At 40.6% G+C, this 27,438-nt stretch overlaps 1 protein-coding gene across 19 annotated transcripts in view; it reads left to right on the top strand.

The window, feature by feature from the left end:
- LOC100676467 (zinc finger protein 596-like) overlaps positions 1 to 27,438 on the top strand; it is a 117,633-nt gene that overhangs the window by 857 nt on the left and 89,338 nt on the right. For 15 of the 19 annotated variants that reach the window (XM_064272607.1, XM_064272606.1, XM_010601566.3 and 12 more), the window contains exon 2: positions 2,353 to 2,423. The exons of the other annotated variants lie outside the window; for them this stretch is intronic. The gene's annotated coding sequence lies outside the window, so the exon portion shown is untranslated. The remainder of the gene's footprint in view (positions 1 to 2,352; positions 2,424 to 27,438) is intronic. 19 annotated transcript variants of the gene reach the window in all.

Here is a 27,438-nt window from a genome sequence, read left to right as displayed (position 1 = left end):
CACAGCAGTTTAGGTTCCCACTCAGTTTCTACATTAGTTGTTCAGTGACATTGGTTACATTTTTCACAATGCGTGAACATTCTCATTATATTCATCTTGGTTGTTAGGTCCCATTAATCTAGTTTCCCTGCCCTCTTAGATTCTCATCTTTGTTAGAAAGTAATTGTTGACGGTTTGGCCTCATGTAGGTGATTTTCTTAAAATGAGCACAGTAGTTGTGGTGATATTCATTGTTTTTTGAGCCAATTTGTTAGTTATGCACAAAGTGACCTCTGGGGTTAGTTTCATGTCAAGCTTTGTCTCCTGGAGTTCTCCAATCTTAACCAGTCCAGTAGGTCTGTTCTTTTGTTTGTTTTTAGAAATTTGAGGTTCTGTTCCACTTTTTTCTCTCATCTTATAAAGGTTCCTCTCTTGTGGCCCTGATTAGAACTGAGCCGGGCACTGTCTAGTTCTTATGGTCTCAGGGTATCTGGGGTTCATGTAGATTATTTGTCTTATAGACTGGTTTCTTCTTTGACTCTTTGGTTTCCTTCTTTCCCTTTTGCTCTGCATGAATACAAACCAATAGCTGATTCTTAGACGGCTACTCACAAGCTTTTAAGACCACAGAACTAGTCACCAAACTACAGTGTAGAACATAACTTTATGACCATATTATGCCAGTTGATTGAGATGTTCCACAAAACTATGGTCCTAATCCCTCAAACCCAGAAATCCAATCTCACGAGGTGTTTGGTTATCTCTAAGGTGTATACGTAACTGTGCTCCTTTTGTGCTTCATTATATACAGAAACATGTACAAGCAGTCATATGTATATACCTACAAACACACACACATATAATTATATATATGCCTACATACATATATACATATAAATCCACACTTATACTTTTTGTTTTTGCCGTTGTTTCAAAATTATGTATGCCGTAGCCATTACCAGCAAGCTTTTTTCTTGTGTACTTTTTAGTGACAGTCTTTACCTTTGTCAAGCTATGTACACTTTACCCCAAATGTGTACCTTTCTTATCACCAAAAATAAGTGTGTACTATCTAGAAAGTGAATTCACCTCTTCTCCGCTCATACCTGGTAACCTTTAATGAACATTAGTTTCTGTGTATTTACTTGTTCATGTCATATCATAAAAGTGAGAACATCCGATATTTGTTTTTTTGTGATTGACTTACTGACTTATTTCACGATGTCCTCCAAGTTCGTTCATGTTCAAAGGTAGATCATAGCTTGATTTTTAATTGACGACAACACGATATCCGGTAATAGAGTTGTTAAATATGGTAAGATATTTCCTCATTTGAAATTAGCTGACATTTACTTTATGACTTACTACAAGCACATTTTTGATTGGTGTATCCAAGCGTCTTGGATAAAAGTTCAGTTTCTGTTTACTAATTTAGAGAGACTGAATCCTCAATATACTCACATTTTATTGCATTATAGACATGATGATTTCAAAGGAAATTGTTTTTGAATTTTCTGTTTAAGTTTAATTATCAGTTTCTCTTTGAATTTTTATGTTTCTACTTATTCATGTTTCCAACATGTATTTTAGGTTCATACATATTCATGAGTATCCCATTTTCAAGTTTAATTTTCCCTAGGAATATAAAGAAAAAACCAGTTGCCATTGAGTTGACTCTGACTCATGGTGACCCCCATTTCAGTCGGTATTCAGTGAATGATTTTTTTGGAAATAGGTCCTCAGGCTCAAACTTCCAACCTTTTGATTAGCAGTTGAACATGTTAACTATGCCACCAAGGGACTCAGTTATAGACCCCCCCCCCAAAAAAAACCCAAAACATTAAAGACCGAAAAAGGATATTCTATGTTAATATATTTTATATCCAAAATATTATCCTTTTGGGTCATATGGCACATATTTTAACCTCACTGGGCTTGTTACAATATCTAACCTGTTGCCATCAAGTCGATTCTGACTCATAGCATGCCATAGGACAGAGAAGAACTGCCCGCATAGGGATTCCAAGGAGTGGCTGGTGGAGTCAAACTGCTGACCTTTTCGTTCGCAGCTGAGCTCTTAACCACAGTGCCGCCAGGGCTCTGTTATAATATCTAAATAATGAAAATAATAATACCAACGTATTACTAAGAATTTTGTTCAAGAGGGGTGCTGTATATGAAATGCTTGATATTTTTTCTGAGATATATGAAAGATCAACAGCCATTCCAAATAGATTTTAAAATTCGTGGTGTTTAATGAGTTGTTGAAAATTTATTAAAACTAATATCTTCCTTAGCAGCATAAATTAGAAACAGATGCATTTAGGGCATGAGAAATTCGCTTTCAACGAGCCCCTTGTTTCTGTCACACAGGCTGCCCAATGTGTGGAAACTGTCAGGTTTAATGAAGACGACTCTTCTTCCTTGGAATTTCTTTATTTGAGGTATGGTTTGGAAAATGAACAGTATTTGTTTACTGTAGGTTTTACTTGTTGCAGAAGGGATGTTCTAATGGGTAAACATTGATTTCCTTTGTAATCCACACTCCTGTCACAGAAGCAGTCTTCATTATTGTTCTTTCTTTTAAGAAAATTATATAAAGTACTACTGAAATTAGCCATACTCAAATAAATAAAAAAATAATGTATATTTTTTTTACAAGGTTAAGGGCCTTGTCCTCCAGACTGCCAAATTTGTCCAAAACTTCTGGTACCAACTGCAAGTTAGGGGTTTATGAAAACCACCCTCAGGCTCTGTATGGTAGGAAGACTCACAGAACACACTGAACGCTATTATGCTAGTGACCACATTTATTACAGTGAAAGCATACAAACTAGAACCAGCCAGAGAAGAGACACATAGGGAAGAGTCTGCGAGGATTCCACATGCAAAGCTTCCACATCCTTAGGACGTGATTAATGGCATTGATGTAAGACAATTACAATGAGTGTACTGCTAATTCTAAATATTCACATGATCTTCATATCCATAGTTTTTATTGAGGCGTCATTACAATAGCATGATTGATTATTGCCCATGTCCTTGAACTCAATCTCCAGCTCTTTTCCTGCCTCTCCCCCTTCAAATCAGGCTGGCATCGTGAGGCCCAAAGTCCCAGCTCTCTAATCACATGGTTGGTCTTAGACCGGCTTCTACTCTTGAGTCATTTCTTTCCTGTAAACTATCAGATGTGTCCCAAGGGGCCCACCATAAGTAACAAAGGCACTCAGATCAGTGTGGAAATTCCAAGGTTTAGAGGTTACCTCCTAGGAGCCAGGACAAAGGATAGACTTCTCTATAGATGAGATCAAATTTCTTACTACAGAAGTCGCATTTAAATATGCCCATTGTATGAAAACGAAACACTGATGGTGTAGTGGTTGTCTGTGCCTGCTAACCAAAAGTTCAGTTCAAATCCAGCAGGTGCTCCTTGGAAACTCAATGGGGCAGTTCTGCTCTGTCCTGTAGGGTCGCTATGAGTTGGAATTGACTTGAGGGCAACGGGTTTCTCTTTTTCCGTTTTATTGTATCAAAATACTGAAAAACATGAGCACAATATGATAGTGGAAATCCAGCCAGAAAACCCATCGTTCAGAGACAACTGCTCTTATTTTGGCCAATTTTATTGTGGGTACGCATGCACCATGAGTTTCTATAAAATACATTTTATAATTTCATAAATACGTCTAAAAGATTTCCCATGGCCTTAACTTATTTTTTTTTACCACATCATGTTAGTAGTAGTAATGATAGTAATTGCGTGTATGCGTATGTGTGTGCATGTATAATGACTTGTTAACCAATTCTTTGTTGTTAGCTTTTTTTAGTATAGGAATCAGAACTTTAGTTTTTTTTTCCATTGTACTTTAGATAAAGGTTTACAGAGCAAGTTAGTTTCTCATTAAACAGTTAATACACATTGTTCTGTGACATTGGTTGCCAACCTCATGACATGTCAACACTCTCTTCCTCTCAAACTTGGGTTCTTTCTTACCAGCTTTCCTGTCTTCTACCCTTGAGGTGGTGTGTCCATTTAGGCTCGTTTTGCTTTATGGGCCTGTCTAATATTTGGCTGAAAGGTGGACGTCAGGAATGACATCAGTACCGAGTTAAAAGGGTATCCAGTGACCATTGTCTTTTATGGTGGATTTTGTTTTAAAGTATTTTTTATCCGAGATTAGTATTGCCACTCTAGCTCTTTTTTGGTTGCTGTTTGCTTGATATGGTTTCTTCCATCCTTTGATTTTTAATATATTTTTGTCTTTGTTTCTAAGGTGCGTCTCTTGTAGACAGCGTATTGATGGGTTTGGTTTTTTCATCCGTTCTGTCACTGTCTGTCTCTATGGTTGCATTTAAGCCATTTACATTCACTGTGATTATTGAGAGATGTGAGTTTATTGCTGTCATTTTGTCGTGCTTTTTTTTTGCGGTGCTGACGTTTTCTTTGTCCCTCTTAACTCTTCTGTGCTGAATTCCTTTTGTTTCTGGATTTTTTTTTCTCATTTCTTTCATTTTCATAGATTTTGTGTTTACTGAGATTGTTTTTCTTTTTTATTTTGGTGAGTTGGTTTGTTAACTTTCTTTGTGGTTACCTTTGGAATTTACCCCATCCTCCTAAGTTTAAACTAGTCTTTTATTACTTGATAACTCCTTGACTTCCTCTCCACTTGGAAGTTCTATACTTACACTCTTTAGTCCTTCTTTTATTCTTCTCATGTTGTAGTTTACAGATTGACCTCTCTGGTTCCCTGTTGTAAATTTTTTAGTTTTGTTTTATCCTCGAGAGTTCAGTACCTAGGTTGGTATCTGAATAATGGTGTCTTTTGTCCTAGATTCAGGTTGTTGTCTGATGTTGGTTCTCTAACTGAAGGACTCCTTTTAATAGTTCTTATAAGTTTGGTTTGGTTTTTACACATTCCCCTTAATTTGTTTATCTGGAAATGTCCTAATTTTATCATCATATTTGAGAGAGTTTTGCAGGATATATTTTTCTTGGCTGGCAGTTTTTTTCTTTAAATATTTTATATGTGTCATCCCATTGCCTTCTTGTCTGCATGATTTCTACTGAGTAATCAGAGCTTAGAGTTATTGTTTCCCTTTTGTATGTGACTTTTCGTTTTTCTCAAGCTGCTCTCAGGATTCTTTGTCTTTGGTGTTAGCAAGTGTGATTATAATATGTCCTGGTGTTTTCTTTTGGGGTCTATTCTATATGGGGTTCGTTGAGCTTCTTGGATGGTTGGCTTTTTGTCTTTCATGATATTAGGGAAGCTTTTTGTCACAAAGTCTTTTTTTTTTTTTTATTCTACTTCAGATGAAGGTTTACAGAACAAACTAGTTTCTCATCAAAAAGGTAGTGCACACATTGTTCTATGATGTTGGTTAACAACCCCACGACATGTCAACACTCTGCCTTCACAACCTGGGCACTCTTTTACAAGCTTTCCTGTTCCCACCTGGCTTCCAGTCCCTGCGTCAGGACTGGTGCACCCCTTTAGTGTTGTTTTGTTCCATGGGCCTGTTCAGTCTTTGGCTGAAGGGTAAACCTCAAGAGTGACATTACTGAACTGAAAGGGTGTCCAGGGACTGTACACTCAGGGTTTCTCCAGTCTCTGTCAGGCCAGCAAGTCTGGTCTTCCTTTTAGAGTTGGAATTTTGTTCTACGTTTTTCTCCAGCTCTGTCTGGGACCCTCTATTGTGATCCAGTCAGCGGTGGTAGCTGGGCACCATCTAGCTGTACTGGACTCAGTCTGTGGAGGCCATGGTAGATGTGGTCCATTAGTCCTTTGGACTAATCTTTCCCTTGTATCTTTAGCTTTCCTCGTTCTTCCTTGCTCCTGTAGGGGTGAGACCAGTGGAGTATCCTAGATGGCTGCTCATAGGCTTTTAAGACCCCAGACGCTACTTACAGAAGTAGAATGTAGAAAATATTCTTTATAAACTGTGTTATGCCAGTTGAGCTAGATACTCCCCGAGATCATAGTCCCCACAACCCTCAGCCCAGCGATTCGGTCCCTCAGGGAGTTTGGATGTGTCTGTGGAGCTACTATGACCTTGCCTTGTACAGGTTGTGCTGGCTTCTCCAGTATTGTGTACTGTCTTACCCTTCACCAAAGTTTCCCCTTACCTATTGTCTACTAAGTGTTTTTCCATCCCCATCTCTCCCTTCCCTCAAACCATCAAAAATTGTTTTTTTTGTATGTTAACCTTTTCATGAGCATTTATAGTAGTGGTCTCGTACAGTATTTGTCCTTTTGTGATTCACGTATTTCACTTAGTGTAATGCCCTCCAGATTCATCCATGTTATGAGATGCTTCACAGATTCACCATTGTTCTTTATCGTTGTGTAATACTTCCTTGTGTGTATGTACCACAGTTTATCCATTCATCTGTTCCTGGGCATCTAGGTCGTTTCCATCTTTTTGCTATTGTGAACAGTGCTGCAGTGAACATGGGTGTGCCTACGTCTAACTGTGTGATGACTCCTTTCTCTAGGATATGTTCCTAGGAGTGGAACTGATGGATCATTTGGTATTTTTATTTCTAGCTTTCTAAGGAAGCACCATATTATTTTCCAAAATGGTTGTATCATTTTGCATTCCCACCAGCAGTGCATAAGCGTTCTCATCTCCCTGAAGCCTCTCAGATATTTATTTCCTGTTTTAATGATTCGTGCCAGTAATGCTGGGTGAGGTGTTATCTCATTGTGGTTTTGATTTGCATTTCTCTAATGGCTGGAGATCATGAGCATTTCTTTATATGTCTGTTGGCCTCTTGAATGTCTTCTTTGGTGAACTGCCTGTTCATATCCTTTGCCCATTTTTTAATTGGATTATTTGTCTTTTTGCTGTATAGGTGTTGGATTTTCTTGTAGGTTTTAGAGATTAGACCTTTGTCTGATCTGTAATAGCCAAAATTTTTTTCCCAGTCTGTAGGTTCTCTTTTTACTCTTTTGGTGAGGTCCTTTGATGAGCAGAAGCATTTAATTTTTAGAAGATCCCAGTTATCTAGCTTATCCTCTGGAGCTTGTGTGTTGTTGGTTGTGGTTTATATCCTGTTCATGCCATTATTGAGGCCTCTAGCATCGATCCTGTTTTTTCTATGAACTTCATAGTTTTTGGCTTTATATTTAGGTCTTTGATCCATTTTGAGTTAGTTTTTGTATATGGTGGTGAGGTGTGGGTCCTGTTTGATTTTTTTTTTTTTTTTGCAGATGGACATCCAGTATTGCCAGGACCATTTGTTAAAAAGTCTGTCTTTTTCCCATTTGTTGGACTTTGGGCCCTTGTTGAAGTTCAGGTAGCCATAGGTGGATGGATTTATATCTGGGTTTTCAGCACTGTTCCATTGATCAGTGTATCTGTCGTTGTACCAGTACCAGGCTGTTTTGACTACCGTAGCTGTGTAGTAGGTTCTCAGGCCAGGTGGTGCAAGTCTTCCTACTTTAATCTCCTTCTTCAATAGTGCTTTACTTATCTGGGGCTTCTTCCCTTTCTATATAAAGTTAGTGGTAAGTTTTTCCATGCCTTTAAAGAATCTTGTTAGAATTTGGATCAGCAGTGCATTTGTAAATCGTTTGGAGTAGAATTGTTATTTTCACAATGTTGAGTCTGCCTATCCATGAGCATGGTATGTTTTTCCATTTACGTAGATCTCTTTCGGTATTTTCAATTGCATCATATGCATGTGAAAGAAAGCTGGACAATGAATAAGGAAGACTGAAGAAGAATTGACGCCTTTGAATTGTGGCGTTGGCGAAGAATATTGAATATACCATGGACTGCCAAAAGAATGAACAAATTTGTCTTAGAACAAGCACGACCAGGATGCTCCTTAGAAGCAAGGATGGCGAGACTGCGTCTTAACGTACTTTGGACATGTTGTCAGGAGGGATGAGTCCCTGGAGAAGGACATCATGCTTGGCAGAGTACAGGGTCAGCGGAAAAGAGGAAGACCCTCAACGAGGTGGATTGACATAGTGGCTGAAACAATGAGCTCAAGCATAACGATTGTGAGGATGGTTCAGGACCAGGCAGTGTTTCGTTCTGTTGTGCATAGGGTCACTATGAGTCGGAACCAACTCGACGACACTTAACAACAACAGCTTTTGGTTTCTTGCAGTAGTATTTTGTAGTTTTCTTTCTATAGGTCCCTCACATCCATGGTTAGATTTATTCCCAAGCATTTTGCTTTTTTAGGGACTATTATAAATGGGATTGTTTTTGTGATTTCCTTTTCATCGTTTTCTTTATTGTTGTATAGGAATCCAGCTGATTTTTGTATGTTTATCTTGTATCCTACTACTCTGCGGAGCCTTTCTATTAGTTCCAGTAGTTTTCTTGTGGAGTCATTTGGGTTTTCTATGTGTAGTATCATATCATCCGCAGATAAGGGACAGTTTAATGTCTTCATTACCAATTTGGATGCCCTTTATTTCTGTTTCTTGCCTTACTGCTCTAGTTAGGACTTCCAACACAGTGTTAAATAGGAGTGGTGATAAAGGACATCCTTGTCTTGTTCCTGTTCTCAAGAGGAATGTTTTCAGCCTCTCTCCATTAAGAATGATGTTGGCTGTTGGTTTTGCATATGTGCCCTTTATTACGTTAAAAAATTTTCCTTTTATATTTTATTAAGAGCTTTTATCAGGAATGGGTATTGGACTTTGTTAAATGCCTTTTCCGAGTCAATTGAGATGATCATGTAATTCTTTATTTTTATTTATGTGGTGGATTACATTGATTTTCTAATGTTAAATCATCTTTGCATACATGGTATGAATCCTACTTGGTTTTTTGATATGCTGCTGAATTCTATTGGCTAGGATTTTGTTGAGAATTTTTGCATCTGTATTCATCAGAGGTACTGGTCTGTAATTTTCTTTTCCTCTGTTGTCTCTGCCTGGTTTTGGTATCAGGGTTATGTTGGCTTCATAGAATGAATTTGGAAGTATCACTTCCTTTTCTATGTTCTGAAATAGTTTGAGTAGTACTAGTTCAAGCTCATCTCTGAATGTTTGGTAGAATTCTCCAGTAAAACCATCTGGGCCAGGGCTTTTTTTTTTTGTTGGGAGATTTTTTTTTTTTTAATCTCTTTTGTTATGGGTCTGTTCAGATTTTCAACATCATTTCATGTTAGTTGGGTAGATAGTGTGTTTCTAGAAATGTGTCCCATTTCCCCTAGGTTTTCAAATTTGAGTATCGTTTTTCATAATACTCTGTATTATGATCCATTTTATTTCAGTTGGGGCTGTTGTAATATCCCCTATTTCATTTCTTATTTGGGTTCTTTGTGTCCTCTCCTGCTTTTCTTTTGTCAGTTTGGCTAGTGGTTTGTCGGTTTTGTTGATCCTTTCAAAGAACCACCTTTTGGTTTTGTTGATTCTTTCTATGTTTTTCTATTCTCTCATTTATTTCCCTTTCCTGGTGGCTGTGGCTTCTTTTGCTGTTCTCTTTCTATTTGTTCAAGTTGTGTAGCTAATGTTTTGATTTTGTCCCTTTTTTGATGTGTGCTTTTAGTGCTATAAATTGACCTCTGAGGACTGCCTTTGCTGTGTCCCAAAGGTTTTCATATGATAATGTTTTCACTCTCATTTGATTCTAAGAATATTTTTACTGCATCTGTGATATATTCTGTTACCCAGTGGTTGTGAAGCAGGGTGTTATTCAGTTTCCACGTAATTATTTTTCTTACTCTTCCTGTTGTTAATTTCTGCTTTGATGGCATTGTGGTCAGAGAAGATACTTTGTATTATCTCAGTGTTTTGGATTTTGTTGAGAGTTGCTCTTTGGCCTAAGATGGGGTCTATTCTGGAGAATGGTCCATGTGCTTTGGAAAAGAATGTGTACTTTGCAGCTGTTGGGAGGAATGTTCCATATATGTCTATGAGGCCAAGTTGGCTGATTGTGTTCTTTAGCTCTTCTGTATCTTTGTTGAGTTTCTTTCTAGATGCTCTGTCCTTTACCAGGAGTGGTGTGTTGAAGTCTCCTACTATTATTGTGGAATTGTCCGTTTCTCTTTTCAATGCTGTTAGGGTTTGTTTTATGTATTTTGGAGCCCTGTCATTGGTTATGTAGGTGTTTATTATGGTTAAGTCCTCATGATGGATCCTGCTTTAACCATTTAATCAGTAGTACCCTTCTTTGTATTTTATGGTGGGTTTTGTTGTAAAGTCTGTTTTTTCTGAGATTAGTATCGCCACTCCTGCCCTTTTTTGGTAGTTATTTGCTTGATATATTTTTCCATTCTTTGTTTTTAATAAATTTGTGTCTGTTTCTAAGGTATGTCTCTTGTAGGCAGCATTCTGTCATTGTGTGTCTCTTAATGGGTGCATTTAGGTCATTTACATTTAGTGTAATTATCGATAGGTATGAGTTTATTGCTGTCATTTTGTAGTGCTTTTTTTTGTGGTACTAACGTTTTCTTTGTTCCTTTTACTCTCCTGTGCTGAGTTCCGTTTGTGTGTGGTTTTTTTTTTTTCCATTTCTTTTGTTTTTCTAGGTATTGTTATTATCGAGACTTTCTGTTTTTCTTCTTTATTTTGATGTGTAGGTTCGTTAACTTTCTTTGTGGTTACCTTGAAATTTACCTTTATCTTCATAGGTTTGCACCAGTTTTAGTACTTGGTATCGCCTTGCCTTCCTCTCGATTAGAAAGTTCTGTATCCACACTGTTTATTCCCTTTTATTGTCTGACGTTTTGTCATTTACAGATTAACCTCTCTGGTTCCCTGTTGCAATTTTTTTCGTTTTGAATAGCCCTTGAGAGTTCAATTCCTAGGTTTGTATCTGGCTGGTACCATCTTGCATCCTAGATTCAGGCTGTGGTCTGATGTTTGTTCTCAGACTGAAGGACTCCTTTTAATAATTCTTGTAGGTTTGGTTTGGTTTTTACATATTCCCTGAATTTCTATTTATCTGGAAATGTACTAATTTGACCATCATATTTGAATGAAAGTTGCAGGATATATTATTCGTGTTTGGAAATGTTTAAGATTTTATATGTATCTTCCCATTGCCTTATTTCCTGCCTGGTTTCTGTCGAATAATCAGAGCTTAGTCTTACTATTTCTGCTCTGTATGTAACTTTTTGTTTTTCTCGAGCTGGTCGCAGGATTTTTTGTCTTTGGTTTTATCGAGTGTGATTATGATATACCTTGCTGCTTTTCTTTTGGGGTCTATCCTATATGGAGTTCGTTGAGCTTCTTGGATGGTCAGCTTTTCATCATTCATGATATTAGGAAAGCTTTTTGTCAGCAATTCTTCAATGATTCTGAGTTTTCTATTTTCTCTACCTGTTCTGGAACTCCAATCACTCAAAAATTTTTGCTTTGGATTGTATCCCGCATAATTCTCAGGGTTTCTTTATTTTTCTGATTTTTCCTAAGAGTCGTATCTAAGCGTTTGTTTTCAATTTTGCCAATTCCGTCTTCCATCATTTCATACCTGCTTCTCAGCCCTTCTATGACACTGTCCATTTCTGAAATCTTGTTTGTCTTTTAGATTTCTAACTGTTGTTTTTGTATGGTTTCTAGTTGTGAATTTATTTTGGCATTTTGTTCCTGTATTATTTTCCTGAATTCTTCCATTGTTTTTGTATTTTCCATGAATTTGTTTGTCTTTTTTCATAAATTTGTCTATTTTTTTCTCATTTCTGTCTGCTTTTTTTTGCTTCAGCTCTTGGAGAGCTCTGAATATTAGTTTTGAATTCCCTGTGAGGTAGTTCTAACACTGTTTCTGCTGGAAAGTCATCTGGTATTTTATTTTGGATGCCTACTGGAACCATCCTCTCCTGTTTTTTTTTTTTTTTTGTATTGTTTGTTGTTTTCAGAACATTCAGTAGTTATTTTCTTCATTTCTTGATTGTAACTTGTTTCATCCTGGTTTTTTGTTTTACCTAGTTATGTATGAGCAGGTGGGCTGTGCATTCTTTGCTCATCTGTAGCCGCGATACTTTTTTTTGTTCAGTGGGTCGGCCCAGTCACTGAGCTCTAGTGCAGCAGGGCAGGTCCAGCTTAAGGGGAGGGGCTGGGGAGGGTTGTTTGTGGCATGTATTAGGGCCGACAGGGTGGGCCAGGAATCAATGCTGGGCAGGTTCCAGTAGGCCGTGCCTGTGCTGCTCGGAGGTGTGATGTTCAGCACACAGAGCAGGTAGGCAATAAAGAGAGGGTAAGTTGTGATGTATGGAGTTCATATGGGTATGGGAAAGAGGAGAAACAGGAGCCAAAAACACACACACAAACACAAAAACAGTGCAAAGGGAGCTTGCCGTTGGAGTGGCGAGATGAGAACCCAAGAAATGCTGAGAAGCAAAACGGAAGGAAAAAGAAAAAGACAACTAGATAAAAATTTGGAAAAGAAAAGAAAGCCCCTACGGGTCCCACCAGTGCAGCTGTGAAGACTGAGGAAGCCTCCCAGGCTGCACAGTATAGCCTGGGTAGGGGTGTACAGATGTCACATAGTGCCAGGTATTTAGGATGCTGGGAAAGAAGGTAAGTATAGATAGACAAGAACTGAAAACTGAAGAAAGACAGGAGGGTAAAAGGAGAGAAGGCAAAAAGAAGGAAAGAAAAAGAAATTCCCCCAGGGATCCTGCCTACACAGCTGTGCAGATTAGGGGAGTGGCTCCTAGGCTGTGCAGTGCAGCCTGGCTAGAAGGGGCTCCCATTTGTGAAAAGGGAAAGAAAACAAACAGAACAAAGCAAAACAAAACAAGCAAAAAAAAAAAAAAAAAGCTCCAGGGACCCCACCAGCGTGGTGTCCGGGCCTGGGGAGTGGATCCCCAGTTGAGCTGTGGTTTACAGCCTTTCAGGTAGAAGCAGAGATGGCACATGGATCCAAGTGTTCTAGAGAAAAGAGGGGGAGGTAGTGGGAGGCATGGGAGAAACCAAAAGAGGCAGAAGCTACACCAGCTCAGCGACCTGGCCCATGTGGACAGGGCAAATCCAAGCGACCTGGGGTGGAAGTAGTTGCGTCCTGTCCAAGAGACTGTAGCTGGTGGGAAGCTTTGTCAGCAAATCTTTAATGACCCGCTGATTTCTCTTCCTGTTCTGGCACTTCGATCACACACAAATTTTTGCTTTTGGTTGTATCCCACTTCATTCTCAGAAATTCATTTTTCTTTGTTCTTTTCTCTGATTTTTCCTCAAAGTGGTATTCAAGGATTTGTCTTCAGTCTTGCTGATCTTGTTCTCCATTTGCTCCTAAAACCTTTTATTGCTCTGTGCATTTCTGAAATCTTTTATCTTTTGGGTTTCTAATTGCTATTTTTATATGATTCCTAGCTATTTATTTTGGCATCTTGTTCCTGTATTATTTTCCTGAATTCTTCCATTATTTTATTTGTTCAATGATTTCATCTAGTTTTTTCCTTATTTTTATATGCGTTTTCCTTCATCTGCTAGAGAATGCTGAATATTAAAGTTTTGAATTCCCTTCCGTTTCTTGTAGCAGAAGGTCATCTGGTGTTTTATCCTGGTCAGTTTCTGGAGCTGTCCTCTCCTTTTTTTTTCTTTTAAATATGTTTCGATATTGTTTTCTGTCTCTGGGATGTTCAGGAATTTTTTTTTTTTTTTTTTTTGCTTATTGATTGTCTTGTCCTGCTTTTTTGTTTTATTAGGTTATTTCTGGGCTATCGGGCTTGGTGTGTTTTGTTGCTTGCTTGCCTGTGGACACAATATTTCTCACCATGTTGTCTAGTTGGGCAGGGCTAGTCACTCAGCTATGGTGCAGCAGAGTAGGTCCAGTGGGGGTGTAGGAGTGGGGATGGGTAATTTGTGGCAATGAGGTAAGGCTGGGGGCAGCGTAGGGCATGGTTTGGGGGACCGTGTTGATACTGCTCAGGGCATGGCACTCAGTGCATGGTGCAGATAGGCAGGAGGGAAAGACAGATGATGTGGCATGCAGAGCTGAGTGGGTGGGTGAAAAAAGAGAGAAAAAAGCAAAAAATGAAGTTAAAAAATAAAAATAAAATGGCAGTGTAGTAGGATACGGCTGGTGGCATGGGGCAGACTTGGTGAGGCCGTGTGCTGGTGGCTCTCTGTCCAAGGGGTGTGGCTCGGCCTGTCAAGAAGGGGTGTGAGTGGTGCACGGGCTAGGTGGGTGGGAAAAAGGGAAGAGAGAGGAAAAAACAACAAACAAGTAAAAAATAAAAACACAAAATGTGGCGGGGGGTCTGGCTACTGGGGGTGAGATGAAATTGAGGTGGCATCAAGCTGATATCTCTCTCGCCAGGTGGCACAGCACAGCCTGTCAGGAAGGGATGGAGGCAGTATAGGGCCTAGGTATGAGGGAGAAGGAAGAGGAGAAAGGGAAAGATAAAGAAAAGTAAAATATATGGCACAGTGGTCAAGTGCTTGGCAGCTAACTGAAAGATTGGCCGTTTAAGCCCACCAGCTGCTGCACAGGAAAAAGATGTGCCGGTCAGCTTTCATAAAGATTACAGCCTTGGAAACCCTAGGGGCAGTTCTACTCTGTCCTATAGGGTCGCTATGAGGTGAAATTGACTCAAGGGCAGCAGGTTTGGTTTTTTGGTTTAAAGTGAGAACAGGTAGTCATCTAATTGGCTATTATGTAACTATACAAATTAGTACATAATAGAAGAGTAATGCTTAGCATTTTGAGAAATGCTTAAAAATCCTAGTTCTTTCTGTTATGATCCCAAGGTTAGAGCCTAACCTTTCTTTAAAGCCTCTTATTGACTCCTATCCCTAACAGGATGAATTATTGGTCTAGTTCATCTGAGAAATTATCCGTCACTTCGATGGCACTGGGTTTGGTTTTTGGTTTGGTTTGGTGGATAGAACATAATATTTAGCAGTTGACTAAAGACAGCTTTTTGTTGAATTGATTTTTTATTTGTATATTTCTTCTATCATCCACAAAACATAAAATCTGCAGTGGATCTCATACTCTGTGATGGAAAAGTATTATAGATAAAAATTAGGGATATATGACTTGATCAAAATTATTTTATGTAGATTTGTCTAAACACTCACCTCAGCCAAAACCAACTTTTACCCTTCTTGTGTCCTCTCACATTATATGAAAATAAGAAATTCTCCCCCTACCACATCCTGGGCCATTGGTGAAATGTTTTTCACATCAGTTACCATTGGTATACAGGGATTTGTCCATGGAATTCTCCCAGGTTTGGGAATGCTGGGATTTTGCTCAGTTGGCTTTGTAGAGGGGCATAATGTTGGAGAACTACAGGAAACTGGTCTAGCTGGGTGACGTAGGAGAAGTCAGGGTGTGCTCTTGGATGTGTTTCCATTTGCCATTGTGAGTCTTTTGAGAGCCCCTGCCTTTCTTGACTGAGTTTCAGTTCCCTTTAAGGGAATGAGTGAGGCTTTGTTGTTTCGGAACTGATGAGCTCTTAAGTGGCATTGGGACTTTTACTTTTCTGCGTCTTCAGATGATCTGCCCAGAATTGATGTTGATTCCAGAACGTGAATGTGCATAAAGCCTATGATCACCATTTCAAACATCTGTTGTCTTTTTTACTGTCCTGTGATTTTGGTTCAGTATTTCATACAAGAGTGCTTAGATGTCTGCACTGTTGAAATGATCCCTAAGCGTTTATAAAGATGAGGGCGGTGACTCATTTAAAAAAAGAAAAATTATTGCAGTAAAAGGTATATAACAAAAAAATTGCCATTTTAATTGTTTTTTTAAGTGTATGGTTAAGTGACATTAATTATGTTAACAATGATGTGCAACTATCACCAGTGTCTAATTCCCATTTTTTTTACCCAATACAGAAAATTAGTACACCTTAAGCACTTGCTGCTCATTCCTTCTTCCCCTGAACACCTGGTAACCAGTAATGAACTTTATTCTGTTTTGCCTATTCTACATAGTTCATGTAAGATCATTTGCCCTTTTGTGTCTAACTGATTTCATTTAGTATGTTTTCAAGATTCGTCTATATCATAGCATGAACAGAATTTATGTCATAGCATGGATAGACTATGTGAATGAATAATATTCTATTGTATATATATACTACATTTCATTTATCCACAATTTCTCCACATCCTCACAAACATGTTATTTTCCATTTTTCTGGTAATAGCCATCCCAGTGGGTGAGAAGTGGTATCTCATGTGGAATTGATTTGCTTTTCCCTCATGACTAATGACATTGAGCATATTTTCATGTGCTCATGGGCCCTGGTGGCACAGTGGTTAAGAGCCTAGGCTGTTAACCAAAAGGTCAGCAGTTCGAACTTACCAGCCGCTTTTTGGAAACCCTATCGGGGGGCAGCTCTATAGGGTCACTATGAGTGAGAATTGACGCACTGGCAATGGGTTAGGTTTTTTTTTTTTTTTTTTTTTTTTTTGATTGGCTATTTGGACATCTTTGGAGAAATATGTTTAAGTCCCTTGCTCATTTTAAAAAATTGGTGGTTTTTTTGTCATTGATTTGTGGGAGTGGAAAAATTATTCAGCCCAAATGTTAACAGCATTAGGCAGATAAACCTTGTTTTAAAGGTTCGACTGTGTAATTCCAAAATTGCCATTCTCCGTAATAATAATGTTGTTTTCAGCTGCCGCGGAGTCAGTTCCTGACTCATGAAGACCCCATGCGCAACTGAATGAAACACTGCCTGGTCACGCGCCATCCTCACAACCATTGTTATGGCTGAGTCCGTTGGTGCAGCCAGTGTGTCCACCATCTCACTGAGGGCCTTCCTCTTTTTCGCTAACCCTCTACTTCATATATTTCACATCCAGTTATTAATGGATGTTTACAGCTGTTTCTTCTCATTTTGAATCATACCACATCAGCAAATAAAGGTCCTGAAGGCTTGACTCCATTCATATCATTAAGGTTGCCTCTGCTCTGAGGAGGCAGCTCTTCCCCAGTTGTATTTTGAGTGCTTTCCAACCTGAAGGTATCATCTTCTAACACTATATCAGACAGTGTTCTGCTCCTATTCATAAGGTTTTCACTGACTCATTTTCAGAAGTAGATCTCTAGTTCCTTCTTTCTAGTCTGCCGTAGTCTGGAAGCCCAGCTGAAACCTTTTTGCCATGGGCGACCCTGCTGGTATTGGAATACCAGTGGCATAGCTTCCAGCATCACAGCAACACACAGCCCCCACAGTATGACAAACTAACAGACACGTGGGGGCCGTAATAATAGGGATGGCCATTTGTCCCAGACTTATCAATAGCATAGAAATCCTGGTGGCGTAGTGGTCAAGAGCTACAGCTGCTAACCAAAAGGCAGTTCAGATCCACCAAGCACTCCTTGGAAACCCTATGGGACAGCTCTGCTCTGTCCTATAGGGTCACTATGAGTCGGAATTGACTCGACAGCAATAGGTTTGGTTTGGTTTTGGTTTATCAATAATAGACAAAGCCACTGGCTCTTATCCTTTCCAACACAAAGTCAAAGAAGGAAGAAGGCTCTGTCCCTCACCCTTCAGCCTTGTTCTTCGTCATTAAATGAATAACTTTTTTCGTAAGGATCAGCGCAAAGCTGGTTCTTATGAGGCTCAGGTTAAAGATGTCTCAAATGTACCACTCCATCATCTTTGACATAAACTACTCCCTCCTCAGTACTTTCCCTCCTGTCTTTGGGTTCCCTAATTCCCAGAAACGTCTTCCAGAACTCAGGAACCATATAAAGGAAGTGGGTCACATGGTTGTGGGGTCTGGCAAGTCCCATATTCTTGAGTCAGGCATAGACTTCTCCCTGGCCCTCAGTCTCTGCCCAAAGGTGCTCAGCTTTCTTGCTCTGTGAGCCAGGAAGCCCACTGTACCATCTCATTGCAGGTATCTCCTCCTTTGGTGGTGATGGGCTCTTCTCTTTGCTCTGGAATTCGCTCTCTTTTAAGGCAAAACTGACGAATATCTGTAGTAGGCCACAGTTACCCTATCACACAGTCACCTGGGTGGGAGTTACAAGACCATGGCTAAAAAGGCCACACACAAAAGTAATTAATCCACTGCAGTAATACAGCGGCCAACTTGCCACAGTGAGAATGTGGGTTGTGTGGTAATGGAGGTAGAATAGAAAGAAAGAGGGAGCCTAGGCCACTGATTACTTCCCAGAGCACCTGTCACATCCTGAACTGCAACCTCTGGACTTCTTATGTGATAAGGTAAAATTTTATTTCAGTTCTCCAGGTGTCCTATCATTCAGAAACACAAACATTCATACCTGATCTATGAGACTTATTTTGTGTTGAAAGAGATTGTTGATTTTAATTCTTTGCCTTAGAAAAAGTCGTGAAAAACTTTCTCTTCTGCTGATGTGAGAGAGAGAGAAAGGGGAGAGGTAGAGAGAGGGGTGTACTATTGTGAGATATGCATAAAGTAATGTGACCTTTGTCCTTGCTTCCTGAGAGACAGCCTTTGAAATTTTGAGTCATTGAGGTACCTTTTGTCATCTAGGCCTAAAGACTATATTAGGATTTGTGCCAAGGAGGTGGAGGCTAGCCTGACTAGAAAGACCAACAGGTAGCCTGATATTAGCTTACCTCCAGGAAGGAAGGGGACATGATTCAATCAATCTTGCCTATGCAATAAGACTTCAGTTATGACTATGCATTGCAGCTCCAGTGAAGAATCTGCATGTGGAAGCTCTGTGGACTTCCTGCTTGATGAAAGACATCTGTGCACATGAGAAGGTAGCATGTCCCTTTTTGGCATGGAAGCATCATGTTGGGAACCCTTCTAGACCTTGTTCTATGTGTTTCTTCATTTGTATTCATTTTAGTATAGTAAAACTGTGATTGTTTTAAGTATAGCACTTTCTGTGAGTTGTTCCAGTGAATTGTCAAACCCAAAAGGTGTAGTCAAAAGTTAGGGAGTCCAGGGAGGACTCCTGAGCTTGCGGCTGGCATCCTGAAGAGGTAGAGACAAACTCCTGAATCTGGTGCCAGCGGTCAGAAGTTAGGTAGTCCATGGGTGACTCCCAATCATATGGCTGATTTCTGCCTGTTTGGCAGTCTGAATGTTATGGGTTGAATTGTGTCCCCACAAAATATGTATTATAAACCCTAACTTATATACATGTGGGTATAATCCCATTTAGGAATAGGGTTTTCTTTGTTATGTTAATGAGGCCATATTAGTATAGGTTGTGTCTTAAACCTAACTAGTTTTGAGATATAACAGGAGAACAGGCACAGAAGCAGGCAAGCACAAATGGGGGAAAATAGATGTGGCACCGTGCGAAGATTGCCAGGCAACTGAGGAATGCTGGAAGAGACAAGAACATTCCCCCAGAGCCAACAGAGAGCGAGCCTTTCCCTTTAGCTGTTGTCCTGAATTGGGACTTCGAGCCTCCTAAACTGTGAGAAAATAAATTTCAGTTCTTTAAAGCCACCGCTTGTGGTATTTCTTTTACAACAGCACTAGCTAAGATACTGAACGATGGTGTCCTTTTAACTTGTGAGACCTGACCTAACTCCAGATGGAGAAAGAAGTGCTGCGCATGTGTAATCTAGCACAATGAATTGTCTGAATTCACGAGTGATAAGAATCAAGGTCAGCACAAAGCTGGTTTCTATGAGGTAGAGGTCAGACATACTCTTCAGGATCTCCAGCTTCACCATTCCTGATAGCAGCAGTTCCTCCCATGACGCTGTACGTCTTTGCTGGGTTTGATAATTCGTTGCACTGGCCACCTAGAATTCATGAACTTTGCTTACAGTTAAATGGTTTATTAAGGAAGTAACAGGCTATAACTCAGGATCAGGAAGCATGTAGGTAAGGTCTGTAAGGCTCCCTGAAGTTGGAAAGCACATCCCTCCCTTCTTCAGTGCAAGACATCTCAGCCCTTCTTAGCTGTGCAAGCAAGCAGGCCCCTCTGCCTTCAGCCTTCTTGCTGTTGGCCTTTCTGCTGTTAACTGGCCCAGCTCATAGCCAGTGTTGCAGCTTGTTCAGCTGCTGCTCTCCTAGCAGCAGGTTCCTTCTGTCACTGCGGGCTGCTATAGGGCCCCTTCTGGGTCTCTCACCCCTGGCTTTGGTGCAGGGTTCCTTCCAGGCCTCTCACCGTCTTCAGTGTTACAGCCCTTGACTTGTATTACAGCTCTTTTAGGAGGTTCACCTCCTGTCTCACTGCTACTTCTGTCTTCTCTGGAAAACCTCTGTGGGATTGGCGGCTTATATAAGCAAATTTCTTGTCAATTTCAGGGCATGGCCCTCCAACCAAGACTAGGAACTGACCAGTCCCAGTGGATCACAGGTCATTTGGCCCTGTTGGTTGGATTTTCAGGTCACTATTTGCCTAGTAAATTGACCAGTCTCTGCAAGGTACATAAAACAGACCAATCACAGAATAGACTGCAGCCTGGGACCAGACAAAAGGATGAAATCGTCAAGTTGTTTACAGCTTAACCTAGGAAATGCCAGCCTACCCTGGGAAGTCCCTGTAACAGTCTCTGGTAGAAAATAAGCTAGGAGCAACACCTGCCCCCCAACACAGACACACCGAAGTTGTTTCTTCAGAGAACTAGGGCAAAGGTAACTCTAGGGGGAAAAAATGCTCCAAGCTGTTTTTCCAAAGAACCAAAGCAAAAGACCATATGAAGGAACTCATTTCACCGTAACAGGCAGCTGGCATCTGAGGTCTTGTGCTGAGGATGGTGTCCTTATAACTTGTGAGATCTGACCTAGCTCTGAGTGGCTAGAATGGGAGAAAGAAATGCTACATGTTGCATCTGGCATCAGAGAAGTTAAAAAGTGGGGATATTTCCTGTTTGGTTATTGTCCTCATAGCTTTCAGGTGTGGGAGTTGCTGAAACATCACAACTGCATGTGTCCTTTTATAACTAAATTTTGAATCAGATGTCTGTTCTTCATCTCTTTATTTTCTCAACCCCTGTGGCTTTTACTTTCAATATTTGAAACGACAATACCCTGGTGATTAAACTCAATAATCACACTGAAGCCCTGTATTACTGTTATTCTCAACAGTTTGTGACCCTGTTGACTCCTATGGTTTAAGAATACATCATGTAAATATGTGCAGTTATCAAGCTTAACATAATTAATGTTCTTTAGTGTAACTTAATGCCCAAACAAAATAATGTGCTTCCCTTTGTATGTTATGTTGTTGTTGATAGGTGCCTTTGAATTGACCTGACTCACGGTGACCCCATGTACAATGGAACAAAATGAACTGTTGTGATCTGTAGCGTTCTCACTGGTTTTTGGAAGCAGATTGCCAAGCGTTTCTTCCTAGCCTTTCTTAGCCTGGAAGCGCCGCTGAAATCTGTTCAACATCATTGACAACACACCTGCCTCCCCTGACAGATGGGTGGTGGTTGTGCATGAGGTGCATTGACTCAGAATCAAATCTGGGTCTCCTACATGGAAAGTTAGAATTCTACCACTGAACCACCTTTTAACTTTTTGAGGAACCTGGAAACTGTTTTCCACTGAGTCTGTGTCAGCAATGAATGAGGGTTTTAGTTTTTCCACACCCTTGGAAACTTTGCAAAGTGTGGAGCCCCCTTCACGTGAGTTTGAAATTGGTCGCTGTAGATTAATAAGTCAGCGCAAGTAAGCCTGTGCTGACCTTGCTCCTTGGGTAATCTGCCCCTGCAGTGACAAACTTTCTGTAGCAGGGAATGACCCAGTCACCCAGCACTGACACTCCCAGTATTGACACTGACAGGGACTGATTCATTTTCCCATTCGAAACATTTCTGAGATTAGATAAGCACTGGTAAGCACGTGCATAACTTGCTTATTGGGAACTCCATCCCCGGATAAGCATATCCCCTGGGAACATGGAAACCCTGTGCTGAGATCCCTCCCAGACCTCATCCTACGTGTTTGCATCCTTTTTTCTGCTAGATTAGATAGCCCTTTTCCGGGAGTTTCTGAGTCGTTTCAATGGATTATCGTACCTAAGAAATAGAGAAGAAGCCAGTACTCACTGACCTAGTCCCAGGTTAATGGTGATGAATGAGAATGCTGGGTAAAGCAGCTGGGGCCTGGACTGACCAAGGAAGAGAAACTGAGGTTTCTACAGGACGCAGTTGGCACGAGTAGTGAGATATTATCCACCATACATTTGGCATCAAAGGGGGATGATCTCAGCCTCCCTGGACTGGTTTGCTCAATCGACACTGTGAGCAGAAGTAGCTAGAAGAATCTGACAGCGCAGGTGCCTCTGTCTGGGACTTCTAGGCCGCACCTGGGGATTCATGCTGGCGAGTGGGGACTGGCCAGACCAGAAAAGACTCACTCAGGACACCGATATCATCTAGCCTCAGGAGATACTATTTAGCCTATCAAGCAGGATTTGCCATTATACACCTTGAAAAGGAAGGCTCAATGAACTTCCTGGTTGACAAGAACGTGTGATTTCCGGAGGGTAGTGTTACCATAAATTGCGGGTTTGAGCCACCTGTCGCAAAGCCAATACTGAGAGAGGAGGAGGTAAGCAGTAAGAAGGCTTTATTGAATACCGGTATTTAAGAGACGGGGTTAAATTTTTTTCAAATTCTGTCTTAAAGGGTTGATGGGAGGGTTTTATATGGAAAAGATCAGGGTTTGTTAATGTTTTGAGCACGTAGTCTACAGATGGTCTTATACGTCACAAAACAACTACAAAAACTTTTTATTAAACTAAGGATAAACACGTCAGGCATCTAGACTCTAATATATTTGTAACAGGCTGAAAAACTCTCATAAGAACCTCTCGGCTCGTGGAGTTGTTTTGTCAAGTCTGCTGTGGCTGAGATAGGGAGCAAGAAAGAAAGCCTTCTTGTCTGTTTATAGGCTAAGGCCATTTTTCAAGAGAACAAAGAAAGAGACCAAGGCCCCGGGAGCTGAGATAGCTCCGCACCCGTTTGGAAGAGACAGGTGTAGCTGGTGTAATTAAAAAATATTTAGAGATTACTTAGAGTATCATTATGGCGTTAGTCATGTCAAGTTCTCAATTACTTATTTTGAAGAGGGGAAAACATGTTGTAAGGTATTAGGGTGTTACGTTTAAGAGTGGAACAGACTGTTCAGCTATATTTTGAACAGAGCCTGTACCATTTTTTAAGGACTAGAGATTAGTCAAAGCTTATACAGCTATACTAAAACAAATGAGAAAATACGTTCTCTCTCTAATATTAAAACACTAAAGAAAATGCATTGTTGCTATTTTAGTAGCACTCCCCTTGGGACATGGAAGCTCCAAGTTGGCAACCCTTCCAGACCTTGCCCTATGTATCCTTTTTGGCTGTCATTTGTAGTTGTAAGTAGGTATACTCTCCATGAGTTCTGTGAGCTGTTCTAGTGGGAGGCGGCAGGTCAGAAAGTAAGGGTGTGGACTGCCAAGCTTGCAGCTGGAATTCTGAAGGGATCATGGGAGGCCAGCCCTGAATTTGGTGGCCAGCAGTTCAGAAGATTGAAGTGTAATGTTGATTCCCCAAATGTGTGACTGGCATCTGCCTATTTGGCAGTCTGAGTGATGATATCCTTTTGACTGTTAGTGCTGACCTAGTTCTGGGTGGCTAACATCAGAGGAAGTGTGCCACATTTCAGGGATTGGATTCATGCTAATCCTTAACATGAAGGAGGGAAGGAGAAATAATGCTGGAATGAGTAAGTGGATTATGCAGTGGGAGAAATCCAGGATTATTTAGTACCTAGAAAGAGGCTCAGAGCAAGAGGATAATATTGTGTGATAGCTCAATTATACCAAATGCCTGAAAGGGTGAAGTCAAGACAACTGCTTTTGGAACCTGACAAGGTCTGATGGAAGCATGCAGCAAACCTGACTGGCCTTGCCCTAGTGTTGCTGGCGCCTCTACGCCTTTTATTGAGTAAGGTTCTTGCCTTTCACTGGTCAAGAATGAACAGGTAAGGGACGGAAAATTTTCTACATGAGCAAAGCTTTGTTAAAGAGGCTTGCAAGCGGAGACTAGAAGGGCCTAGGCAACGCTTACCCCCATCTCACAGAACAAAGGAGTTGCATAGGTTCTTAAACGTGTTTTGGGCGGGGAAAAGAGTTATGTTTATTCATAGGTGTAGGCAGGGCTTTCCAGGAGGTGGCCCGTCTAGGCGGAGATATGTTAACTACAGTGCACCTGCAGCAGCTTTCTAAGATGGCTCCTGTCCCAGAGGCCTCTGGGATTTGTAGCAGGACTTACTATGGGATGTCATGCCTGCACAGTCTCTTGCTTCCCGAGTTCAATTCCCCAGCTCCTCACTGCCCCTAGTAGAAGGTCGCACACCGGACACAGGTGGAGGTTCTGTGCATGTCCCTGGGGCTGGTTTCAGCTGGCTGCTTCTGAAGGACAACTTTGAGGAAGTTTCCTGGCTGTTTGCTGATACCCCTCCCCATTGTCTGGGGAATGGCTTTGTTTCTGTGCCCTGGCCCATTTCCTGTTACATAGTTAATTTAGTTTGTTTATGTGAATTGCAGATTTGGGACTCCTCTGTTCTCTGTCTTACTAGGAGGAGTAGTTTTTGCCATATTATATGATGATGGACTGATACTAATTGCTATTGACTGATTGGAACTCTAGTAATATGCCAGTATCTTTTGACCCTCATTATTCAGGTTATGATATAACATTGGCTCTATTGAATACTGATGTTGATGGTAAAATGTATTTGGAATTTGAGTTTCCAAGATTTGTGATGTGAACTCCAGGTTTTTACTTTTATTTTATGATAGGTATTTCCACAGTGTGAGAACTTTAATATTGGTTGACTAAAGGATGAGAAGTCACTAAAGACTTCACTCATACACTGAGTGTTATATTAAGTGTCAAATCTCAAATGTTCCACAAGTGTTTAGAGTTCCTCCGTGAGGCAAACAGTTAACACCCTTGACTGTCAATCAAAAGGTTAGAGGAGTGAGTCCACTCAGGGTGACTTGGAAGAAAGGCCTGATGATCTACGTCTAAAAAAAAATCAGCCATTGAAAACTCTGGAGCACAGTTCTTTGAAACATGGGGTCTTCATGTGTTGGAATTGACTTGACGGCAACTGGTTTTTTGCAAGGGTTGCTCTATCAGTAAAGAATTTTTTTTTATGTTAATTCACTGAATAACTTCTCCAGCATGAACTATCTAGTATCCTCCAAGAGGCCTCCCCTTCTTGGTAAAGAATTTCCTGTCTTAGGGGTTGTTGGAGCCCTGGTGGTGCAGTGGTTAAGAGCTCAGCTGCTAACCAAAAGGTTGGCAGTTGAAATGTACCAGCTGCTCCTTGGAAACCACATGGGGTAGTTCTACTCTGTCCTGTAGGGTTGCTCTGAGTTGGAATTGACTAGATGGCAGCGGGTTTGGGCTTTTTTACAGATTTATGCTGCTCTGAATTTTCTTGGGCAAAACAAAGTTGGGGCTTAGCTAAAATTGCCTTCACAACGATTAAAGACCTAGGGTGTCATGCCTGCGCACTGGCATTTACTTATATTTGAATAAAAATTATAAACAAAGGCATTTCCACATTGATTATAGGTATAGAGCTTGTTCTCTGATGAATTTCTTTATGTGTTTGAAGGTTAAAGCTGTGGCTGAAGCCTGTTTCTATTAATATTTATAGTGAGAGTTCTGTCATGTCATCTAACGTCAGGAAAGGCTTTCCCACGTAGATAGCATTCATATGATTTCTCTCCAGGATTAATTTCTTTATGTTGACTGAAAGATGAAAGTTGACTGAATGTTCTTTCCACGTTGATTACAGATAATATGGCTTCTTTCCTATGGGAGTTCTTTTATATAAATAAAAGTGAGAGCTCTGGCTGAAATCTTGGCCATATTCATTATATTCACAGGGCTTCCGTTCAGTGTGTATTCTTTCTTGTTAAACTGAGAGCTTTTCCCCATTGGTTACAGACATAGGATTTCTTTCCTGTGTGAGTTAACACATATCAAATCAATGAGAGCTCTGAGTGAAAACTTCCCCGTACTCATATACAGAGTGATCTTTCCAGTGTGAGGTCTCTCCTGCTTGGGAGAAGATGAGAGGGTGCTAAAGGTTTTCAGCATGCATTCATTCAGTTTCTCTACCTGTGAATTTTTGGCTGTTCATTCAATGATCACTTCCAGTTAAAATCTTTCTCAGGTAAGTTGCGTACACCTGTAGTGCTACTGGTCTGCATGCATACAGCTGTTCTTTCTAGCACCTCCACTGGAGAGCTTACTGATTAATTTTGAAGGCATATTTCATACATTATGAGCCAAGTTTATTTATTTGTCTTGCTGAAGAACTCAGTTTATGGCTTAAGCTCAAGCTAATTTATTCCCTAAATTCAATTGTAATCATGTTACTTTGCTGAGTTTGTAAATTATACTATTATCCTGTGTCCACCCTTCTTCATTGTCATCATCATCATTGTTGTCATTGTCATCATGGAATGCTAGTGAATATTGAACTGGCTCATCCAGTGGCCAGATGGTTCAGGGTTTAAGGGTCCAGACTGTGAACTCAGGCTGCCCAGGCCCCAGCCAGTTTCCTCCAGATACTGGGTGAGGTAAAAATGAAGAGATGACTCTCATTCACAGGATTGTTGAGAGAAATAGTGAATGTAAAGTGTTCACACTTGAAACACTATGAGCTATTTACATCTGGGACAATAAAGGCAGATTGCAACTTGCGTTCAGAAGTGCAAGAGTTCAGGGTGTTTTGGATATGTCAGTGAACTACTACCCATAGCTTCCTCTTTATACCTCTTATCTTTCATGCGAGTCTCTCTTTGAGTCTGTCTTAATCTCTTGGGTAGATGGACTGTCTATAGAAGGTTTAGCCCAGTAAACAATGAAGTGTTAAGGTGCAGGAAACAGTAAACAACAAAAGTTGGTTTATGTTGTACATAAAACGTACTGGGAATTCCATGATACTGTCTCTTGCCACAATTAAAAAAGTAGCCACAACATAACAGCGAGGCTGACAATAGCCTAACCACAGCATTAGACCTTAATATGGGTTCAGGTCTCCATCAGACATGGCCAGAGTAGTCACTACAGTGTTATTCATTCCTCCCTTATATTGAAAAGCACCAGCCATACCGGCACACCTTTACGGGCCATGTGTTACTGTGCTTTACTGTTTGTCCCTTTGATTGTGCTTTACTGATTTGCCCCTTTGTTTGGAATTTCTCTCACATTTTCATTTTTGCCATCTGGGACTTCTCATCCTTCAGAGATCTGCTTACATATGGTTTCACCTTGGGAACTTTCCCTGAAAATTGAGCCTAACATTGTTGCCTGTCCTGTGTTCACTCAAAACTCCACGTCTCCCAGTAGAGCATGCGGGACACTTAACTGAAACCCCTAGCTTGACTGTCTCCTCCCCTGGCCTGTGTGAACTGAGGAGAGCAGGGATGGCATCTGCCTGGCACACCCTTGGAACCAAGACTTGACAGAGTGTATGGCATATACCGTTGCCATCGAGTTGATTACGACTCATAGCGACCCTATAGGACGGAGTAGAACTGCCCCACAGAGTTTCCAAGGAGCACCTTGTGGATTCGAACTGCTGACCTTTTGGTTAGAAG

Source organism: Loxodonta africana, chromosome 19 (assembly GCF_030014295.1).
Source record: "Loxodonta africana isolate mLoxAfr1 chromosome 19, mLoxAfr1.hap2, whole genome shotgun sequence".
NCBI classification, from domain to species: domain Eukaryota; kingdom Metazoa; phylum Chordata; class Mammalia; order Proboscidea; family Elephantidae; genus Loxodonta; species Loxodonta africana.
This window is presented reverse-complemented; position numbering and strand designations above follow the sequence as displayed.